General features: G+C 34.1%; 1 long non-coding RNA gene across 1 annotated transcript; it reads right to left on the bottom strand.

Moving 5' to 3' along the window:
* Window positions 1-1,626: 1,626 nt before the first annotated feature.
* Window positions 1,627-3,357, bottom strand: LOC113235646. Its single transcript, XR_003310887.1, has 3 exons — window positions 3,298-3,357; window positions 2,422-2,575; window positions 1,627-1,742 (listed from the first exon to the last, which is right to left on the bottom strand). It is a non-coding gene; the product is annotated as an uncharacterized LOC113235646 (long non-coding RNA).
* Window positions 3,358-7,750: the final 4,393 nt, after the last annotated feature.

Here is a 7,750-nt window from a genome sequence, read left to right as displayed (position 1 = left end):
TTTCAAGTTCATACGATTATCGTACAAATCGGTTCGAACCGTTTTGATTGCGAGAATTGCCATTCGAGTTCTGTGATTACTTCGGTATTGACAATGAATATATCAAAATGACGCAAAAATCATACAAATTCGGAACTGCGGATAGTATTAAGTTCATTGCACTGTATAGAAATATACATTTTTTTTAAATTTTTTTTTTTAATTTTATAACATTTGCTAATCCATTTTTTTTCCCTTTTCGTTTCCTATTCTTGTCTTAGAAAAGCAGTGATAATCAAAACACCTTCGCACACTGCACTCATGATAGAAAGGGTAGAAACGGCTGGCACAAAAACTCGAAATACGATTTTTGCTTTCAAGTTCTGTTTACACGGAGACGTTCAATAAACAAAGGCGAGGCGATTATCGCTCACGTGGAAGGGCGATAATCGCGAATGTTTAGACGAGGAAACTTTTTTATATACTTTTGATAATCGTATCTTCGAGAAGAGAAACTCTCTCCATCTAAATGGGCCTTAAGTGAAATCACGGGATGTATCAATCATAAAGAAATAAGAAAATATACGATTTCCAAACAATCTTGAGGAAAGAAATAAGATAAGATCTAGGTAAGTTTTTTTTACATTTAACCTGCTTTTAAATACTTACGACCTCGTGTTGTGTTATCCAAAATATTTCCCATATTAAGTAATTACATTTTTTTAGGTTATATCAGAAATTCAAGATCCCTAGCATATTGGGTTGCATTGATGGCACCCACATAGTAATTGCTGGGTTCACTGACAATGAAAAAAAGATATTACAGTTGCAAGCAGTTTCACTCTTTATGTGTCCAGTTAGTAAGATTATTATGGACTTGATAAAAAGTAACCTAAAGTCAAAACTTGTTATTTCATAAGTAATTAATTTCAGATACCTATGTAAAGCTGATATGAATATCACTATATAGATGCAAGCTATGGTGGAGCCACACATGGAATTTACATCCAATTACATTTCATCTGGAAAATCTAAACGAGTGTATGTGACTGCTTGGTACATTGTTGCACGACAAAATTGTAAAGGTTTTAACTGAAGGAAAGATAAGAAGATCGTTATAACATACACCATCATCAGGATGTGCAAGTAAATAAAGAAATGTTACTCCAATATCAATAATGTCCTCTGCTCTCGCAGAGGGCTACACTGTGGTCATCTATGGATGGTGAGAAAAGGAGGAGGTTAGTCTGACAAGTATGGGAAATAGGATATTTGTAAGGAAATAACTAAGCTGCCTGCATAATAATTCTGGGGCATTTTATCTTCTAGGTATGTATGAAACAAAACAAATAGTACAAGAATACAAAAACAAATATTTCAAATATTTAGTAAACTTGAGTTTAGGAATATTAATACTTAGGTATGTACCTACATTTTATATTTATCATATTATCACGAATCAATCACATTAAATTAATCATAACACAGATTAGAAATAACTTGTACTCTCTTACATGCATCTGTATTTATTTCTAATTATTTAAAATTGTTTCATTACATGACTCACAAGCGTACATATCTTATAATATTTTAAATACACTATCAATGTCAATTTCGTTAAGTACATAGATCACAGGTTCCTAAACTGGTATGGGTGAACCTATTTGTTGATAAAACACATATCACATCACTTTGCTGGGCTGGTCGCGATCCAAATATACTTATGACTTAACTCAAATTCATGACAAATTATTACAACTGATCTGAAACAAAAAAAAACTATATTAATAAAAGTTCAACTACGTATTAGTAATTTATATTTATAAATTTTGCATAATTATTCCAGACGACTCTGGTTATGAACGGGTACATCGGATGATGAGACCTTTATTTTGTGCTGAGAAAACATAGAACAAAATAATTTTATCTAAATACTGAGCAAATTTTAGGTCAGTAAACACCATAGTTTACTTCTTAATATTACATGGAAATGATATTCTTAATAGAATCTTCACAAACCCTTTTTGTGTTTCAGTGTCTTTGAAGAGGAGGAGAATAAATGTGATGAAGATACTTCTCAACAATCTCTCAATCTCAACTTGAAACCACTCGGAATGTAAGAATTTGTTATTATAAAAAGAAACATTTAATAAATATGTATTTTAATTAGAAATGTTCGTTATTTCAGTTAACACCTATTGGAAACCCTAATAAAGGTTATCACCCTATCTATGAGTAATTACAAACATCTTCAGTTTGTCTGCAATTGCTTATAGTATAGATAATTATAAAGTCTGCAAATTCAAAGCTCACTTTCCTATCTTCCTGCTTTGCCTTCTTTTAGAAGTCCCTGTAAGTCTGAAACTCAAAATAATATATACTACAAGAACAGGTAGCTATGACCCTCTACTTTTGGATTCAAATCATGAAACCGGTACTCACATGTTTCGATTATTTTAGTTCTTAGGATCATGGTTTTCTAATTTAGAAGTGAGGGCAATCTATGCTTTTTCCAATTGTTGGGCCGAAGTGGTCCTGTGAGTTTGTCGCCATATAATCCACTAAAACCTTTAATTGAACAGTTGTACTCCGAACACTGAAAAGATGAATAAGTTATGTATACGTAAATGTGAGATGATAACAAATCTAAGATCCATTCAATGTAAACAATAACCTAAAAGTGTGGTATATTGATTCTTACGTTGTTCTTTTAGTTTTCGGCAAACTTCATTACAGAGGACATTAATAAACTTTATTGATCTTCTAGCACAAGCTAATAAGAGATGTCTTCTTTTTAGTATGAAAAATAGTTATCAGTTTTGTTTACTTTTAATTAACTTTTTTTAATAAATTTTCATTCATTTATTAGGGTAGATATTATTATTATTATTTTTTCACCGTATTTGTATTGTATTATTGTATTGATGGAGAAGGCGTGAAGCGTGTGTTCTTTAATTGTTTCACTTAGTAATGACATTTATAAGTTTTTTTTAATGTTTTATTGCAGTACCTATAATGGTCTATCCACACATATCCGGGCCGTGCCCGGGACGTGGACTTGCCGTGCTCCCTCAGGGGCTAAAAACATATCGTTGCGTATATTTTGCATATTTCCACTCCATAATGTCGTATGGTACCATTCTATGGGGTGACTCCACTGATTCTGACAGGGTATTCATATTCAGAAACGAGCAATGAGGATACTTGACGGAGTAACACGAAGAGTCTCTTGTAGGGACTTATTTGTGAGACACAGGATAATGACCATGTATTCGTTGTATTTATATGGAATAATCACATTCATAAGAAAAAACTTACACAACTTTGAAAGGCATGAAAGCCGTTATAACACCCGCTCCACCGGACGACTGAGGGTCGTACCTCGACGGTTAGCACCCACTGAAAAAAATAAAATAAATAAAAGTGTGGTATATTGATTCTTACGTTGTTCTTTTAGTTTTAGGCAAACTTCATTACAGAGGACATTAATAAACTTATTTATTATTTATTATATAATTACGTAGTACAAAACTTGTACTGGATATTTGTAATTTTTTGAAATGTAACATTTATTACTATTTGTAACGATTCTTGTAATACAATATATTGTATATAATAATGTAAAGTTTACAAGATAATAAAATAAATCTAAATCTAAATCTATATTTTGTATGAACTCGTTCACACATGTCCGTGTCCGGGCCGGTGCCTGGACGGGCCCGCAGTTCATACAAACTAGCACGCCCCGGCCACGTCCCGGGCACGGCCCTGATGTGTGTGCATAGTCCTTTAAACTATTCTAAAAAAACATGTCTGGCTAAATATACACATATCTAAATAAAGAACCTTACATTTAAAAATGTCACAATACGAAATGGTAGCGTACCGGAGACAAATATCGGTCATTCATTTGCGGCTTAGCGTTTCAAAAGCGAATCAGTTTTAATTAGCTCATGGTACGAATTTTAATGGTTCAATTTAGGATCCTAAATTGAACTGCTTCGTTAATAAATAAATAAAAAAAATAAAAATAAAAATCTTTTATTTTCAGGCACCATAGGTCCATAGTTTGTTAGTAATCAAACTTATACTATATTAGTAACAAATGACTGTACGGTGAATTTATTTATACATTAAAATTTTTCAAATCGAAATGTCAAAACATTCAAAATACATAACATAAAAGTCACTGAAATAATAATGATAATTTAGTCGAAAGTAAAAATTTTAAATATAAAATACTAAAATTTACAATTAATAAAATAACAATTAAAATTCAAATTAGCTAGTATAATAATAATTAACACGAACAAAACTAAAATTTTGAAATCACATGTCATAGAGAAATTCATTACATTACAACTACCATTACAATTACTACTACTTACTTAGTCACTATTTTCGTGTGCGAGATGCATCTGTCTACACAATGTGCTATGATCGGGGAATCATGTCGCTCTGCTATTACCCTTAGGATGGAATTGGAACTACCCCGTAGTCTGCAGAGCAGCGAGGCCGTTTTCTTTCGCATGATGGCATTAAAATCATCTATATTAGCCTGCGCAAACATGCCTGACGCGCTGCAGAATCGGGGCAGCCCCAGCCACACCCTAAAGGCATTGTTGTACTGAATCCGCAGCGCGCCGAGAGTCCGCTGCGTGTGGCTGATCCACAGGGCGCACGTGTAGAACACCTGACAGTAGGCTCTAAACAATGTTAGTTTTACAGGGATACTACAGCGCGCAAATCTGCGGGCCAACATATTACAGCGGACTCAGCGCCCTGCGTTCCCTCTCAATGTCTACGTCGTCCTTAAGATCATCAGTTACAAAATGCCCGAGATATTTAAATTGGTTAACCCGCTTAAGTTCTGCACCGTTGAGTGTAATTTTGGGTACATGAGATGGACACTTGCCACCGACGGCCCTAAACACCAGAAACTCGCTTTTTTTAACGTTATACAGGAGACCATGTGAAAGTGCATAACGCTCACAAACCTGTAGTAAACTTCTAAGCGCTCTAACCGTTGGACTCAGCAGCACCATGTCGTCCGCGTAACTGATGTTCTAGACGCTGACGTCATCCACGCAACAGCCGACCCTCATGCTGCTGAGCTCAACGATCAAGTCGTTAACGTATATGTTAAAAAGCTTTGGTGAGGTCAGACCCCCTGCCTCACTCCACACTCTAATTTGAACGAGTCTGAGAGCTTATAAGCCCACCTCGCGTAGTTCACTTGATTATGATACCAGTATTGAAATATACGTAACAACTCCGCTGGCACATCTCTATTTCGAAGCTTGCCCCACAGCACATCATACGACACCAGGTCGAAAGCAAGGTTAATGAATAGTTTTAGTAAAGTTCATAGTAAGGCCCCAGAATGTTTTATAACCTCAGTACAGAGTACTAAAAAAAACCGACCTCAAAAGTACGTGGAATTACATATAATTACCATGTTTTATTGAAATCGGTTACCGAGTAGTGCGCAAACCCGGATTCATACCCTAGTTTGCCACTAAAATATAATAAAAATCGGTTCTCACTTCTCTAAGTATATTGAGAGAGCAAAAAACGCCTTGAATTGGCGAACAGCAAAATCGACCATTAAAATAATTGCTGCTTATAATAAAATTTAGGCGCTATTTATAAAAATGAATCTTCATGTGTGAACAGCCACCCTTAGAGGTGGATAATTTTCTTCAAATAAATGGGACCACTATGAAGATACCCTCTTTTTTTTAACAAAAAAGAATGATGAAAATCGTGTAACATACATACAAAAACAAAACATACAGTCGAATTGAGAACCTCCTCCTTTTTTTTAAGTCGGTTAAAAATATGGGCAACACGTTTACGTCTACGAGCTCGTTGTTCATATATTTCTACAATGCAATGCATTACCATTGCACATATGTAGTTATTGAATCAGTAGAGTTTGTGAAAGAGTTCGTCTATGGAAGTATCTACTGCCACCTTACCTATTTCTGCCGCCAAGCAGTAATGTGAGCATTAATGTGCTCCGGTTGTGAAGGTTAAGGGTGCTGGTGAAATTACAGGCACATGGGACTTGTCAACTTATGTCTCAGGGTAACGGGTACAGTGGCAGTGCCCTTCAGATCTTTGCTATTTAAGGTTCTTAGTGGCACTGCAACTGTTATGGACGATGTTATTTACAACAGACGTGCGACTTGTTCGTCCCGTTATATGGTATTAATAAAAAAAAATCATGTTTCTAATTTTCAAATGTCGAGTTTCTTCTTCAATAATTATAAATGCATGTTTTACATTCCGTAGCATAAATATACATCGACTTCTTCCTCACTACTGGCCTACGTCAATCGGGGACGGTTGGGAAAAGCATCGAAGAGGATCTTATGAGCACCAGCCCACACTGATAAGCGATATCCTTTAATGATACTACGAACATAAGTCGGCGGGGTACCGCACAGTCTGCTGGAATGCTGCGGCATCCGCGGACTTGCTACCGAAAAAATAAATTAAATTAAGGCATATCACTCTGTGAATTTGAATGTTGTAAACATCACACTTTTATTATTGTAATGATATAATATATGTTTATTAAAACTAAATATTATATTACGTTAGCATAATGTATTACATATAAATAAAACTGATATTTAAAACCCAGTGTCTAATAACTATAAAATACCGTTTCTTTAGCTTTATAATTTCAAAAATATAAAGTACATTAATTTCCTTTTAAAAATACCATAGGCGTTTAAAAAACAACCTAATTCAAAATAATCCCTGTTTGTTTTTACCTGTTTTTCATGCCAGGTACGCATAACGTATTCCGTGTGGGAGTGCAATTCGGTTGGGTTTTGGAAATATTCACGTTATAATTTTGGTATTTTGTTTTGTTACTTTGGTTGTTGATTTGTTCTATTAATTTGCTTTGTTATTGTGTTGTGTTTTGTAGATTTTTTATTCACTGTATCCTTATTTGTATATTATGAAAAAGGCAATACAAACATTAAGCAATCTACATAAACATTTCCTAAATTTTATATTAAATCGAGCTTCAAAATCTAAAATTTATTTATAAATCGGCCACAACTCATACAAATTTCACCTTATTGAGACTATTAATTAAAATCAGTTTTCAGTTTGGCTGTTCAGCTTGTTTTCAATCACAAAAAGCATTCCGTATTTCTTTTACAAAAAAAATTTTGAATGTAATCTTTTTGTGGGTACAAAACCACTAAATTTTTTTAAACTTTCGCGATTTGTATCTTCCATCACTTTTTATACATGACGAGGTAATTCATGCAACTTCAAAATCTTTCCTTCCGCTTTTTCTTTGCATACCTCTGTCTATCATTTTCTTGAAACCTTTCGTAAATAATTGGATCGTTTTTCTAGAACGTTCCGACAATAAATTGATTTCCAATTTTTCTTTGCTGTTTCGATTTTCCTTATTCATTTTCAGCGGCAAGCAAGTAATAATATACAATTGTGAAAATCAATACAAACTAAACATTTATATAAAAGAAATGTGTAAAATTCTTGCTTTTCAACGAAAATATGGCATTGATGGTAATTTTTTCCGACTTCGGTGGAAGCCTTTCTGAATTCGGTGGTTTAAAATCCACCGAAACAAAGACACGGGATTCAGAAAATATATATTTTTTTGATATTACTCGTAAATGTCAGTACTTCAAAAATCAATAAATTGTTATTACATTTTAGTTGTTACAATATACAGCGTGTCCTAAAATTCAACGATAAGCGGGCGCTGGAGGGTGGA

The sequence above is a fragment of the Hyposmocoma kahamanoa genome, unplaced genomic scaffold (assembly GCF_003589595.1).
Source record: "Hyposmocoma kahamanoa isolate Upper Pololo Valley unplaced genomic scaffold, ASM358959v1 88, whole genome shotgun sequence".
In the NCBI taxonomy this organism is placed as follows: domain Eukaryota; kingdom Metazoa; phylum Arthropoda; class Insecta; order Lepidoptera; family Cosmopterigidae; genus Hyposmocoma; species Hyposmocoma kahamanoa.
The sequence above is the reverse complement of the archived record's forward strand: the minus strand, read 5'-3'. Positions and strand labels throughout refer to the sequence as shown.